Below are 2,274 nucleotides of genomic sequence, written 5' to 3' on the forward strand. Positions count from 1 at the left end.
TATCACGACGATTGGGAGTATTTGTTTTCTAAGTTGTTATCGCTACGGATCTTTAACAACAACGATGTTGAGTTGAACGCGTTCATAATCATTGCAATTCGAACTAGCAAAGAATTCAAGGAGTTGAAGAAACCAAGGAAATCAAGCAGGATGGATTCAGGGAGTTTTTGAACTTTATTTTTTAATTCATATGTATTGATAATTTTGTCGCTAAAATTGACAAAGGGGGAGATTGTTAGAACATTGTTCGGTCGAACTCACAAGTGTTGCTACATCAAGCTTGTTATCAAATTTAGTTGATCAAAACTACGTCTTAATTTCTAGTATACAATTAGGTAAGTCTCGGATTAAGATAAAAGTATGTAGTCGAGAATCTGACATCACTGCATTCTACCGTTTGAAGGATAAGATCAACTGAAGATTTTGGAGAACTTCTTCAACAAAAGGTAAGTGAAGAATGAACCACCTGTTTCTCAAGTTATATTCATCCTTCAATCTATGATACAATGTCGCATGACTAATTAGACTATTGTAAGCATATTAAGAATTTCGAGTCAAGTTTATCTTGGTAATTAGTTCTCGAAATATATATGACTAAGCTTAATGAACATTTACTCATACTTGATGAATTTCGGTTAAGAACAATTTATTGTTCATAATCTAAATCGTGATTCGGGATTATCATTCAAAAATAACCCGGAACAGTGATATGTGTCATTAATGTTATTTGAGAATGTTTCGAATTGATTTAGAGAGAAATATAGAACTACTGTGAATATGGATACATGATAGTATACATACCAGTTCACATACTGGGGAAAACTGTTATTGGTCCGGAGCCGTAGTACATATACCCTGTACACGTACCGGCGTAGCTATCTGTCGACAACAACTTTTTGATACGCATGCCCGGTATACATACCATAAAAAGTCTGTTGCTCGTGAACCAGAAATGGTACGCATACCAAGTATGCATACCATAAATGAACTGTTGATTTTGAAACCAGTGTGGTATCCATACCCGTATGCAAACCGGAAAAGTTTTATGAGTTTCTGAACTCGTTTTTGTCTTAACGGTATACATGCCCGGTACATGTACCACGGAAAAAACAGTCACGAACAAGGTAGAGTACACGTACTTGCCTTATCGAATATTTTCAGATGCAAAAAAATTATTTATGTGAGATAATTGGCATTTAAATAAATTTAAAAACACTATATAAACATGATTGATCACATTATAATCTATGGTTGTGACTCAAACTTAAAGTCTTAAGTGTTAATGTCATTTCCATGATATGTGTTAACGGGCATTCAGACATCATATCTATCAATCATAAATTACGATTGAGGTAGCTTAACGTGCTCAAATTTGTGATATAGTTATGTTATATATATTTTGTTATAGATGCAATTTGTCGGGGATGATTCGAAGGTGCAGAATACATATAATAAGGTATATTGAATATGTATCATCTTCTGCCATCCATCGCTTATTTGGCATCCAGTCTGTATCCTTTGAAAGGGTATTGTTAAGCCTCTAAGGCTATTCTATGTGAACCAAATGGATATAATAGGGTTATGAAGTTTTGGGCTCTTGGGATGATTTTTATTATTAAATTATTATTTTTTAGATGTTAATATCTCATTATGTTTTAATTTTTAAGGTGAGGGTTATTCTCTTTATTCCAAATCAAGGAGAGTTTACTCCTCCTCCCTTCTCTGTTTTGATTTTGCACATTATTCTTACTTTTACTGCAAAGTTTTGTTTTTCACCGAATTTTCTTATAACTATGGTTTTAGAATAATTCTTTCTATGTTTTTTCCTCGAATTTGATGCAAAAATTTTCCCAGGTCTTCCACACACATCCCCCCGCCGCACACAAATTTTCCTAAGTCTCCCCCCTATATATGTCTCCCATGATTTCAGGTGATTGTCTCCCAACCTACATAGCAGAGTGTCTTTCAGTGTTCTTGTAATCGTTTATCTCATTTTTTATCCATATTATATGAGCTGTCAATTAAGGTAATGTGATGATGTGTATGAGTTTCGTTGACAACACCATGGTACAACACAATGGTAGAATGAAACATGGATGGGGTTGTAACTAACAGAGGTATTATTGTTTCCTACCATTTTATTGTGATAATAAACCATGGCTCAATCTCCATGAACTGAATTTTATTTGTGGATCTTTAGACAACATTGTGAATTTAGTGATGAATTAAAGAACTTTGGCAAGATTTTTTAGATTATCAAATTTTGATTTGATT

This window comes from Papaver somniferum, chromosome 11 (genome assembly GCF_003573695.1).
Source record: "Papaver somniferum cultivar HN1 chromosome 11, ASM357369v1, whole genome shotgun sequence".
Taxonomy (NCBI): domain Eukaryota; kingdom Viridiplantae; phylum Streptophyta; class Magnoliopsida; order Ranunculales; family Papaveraceae; genus Papaver; species Papaver somniferum.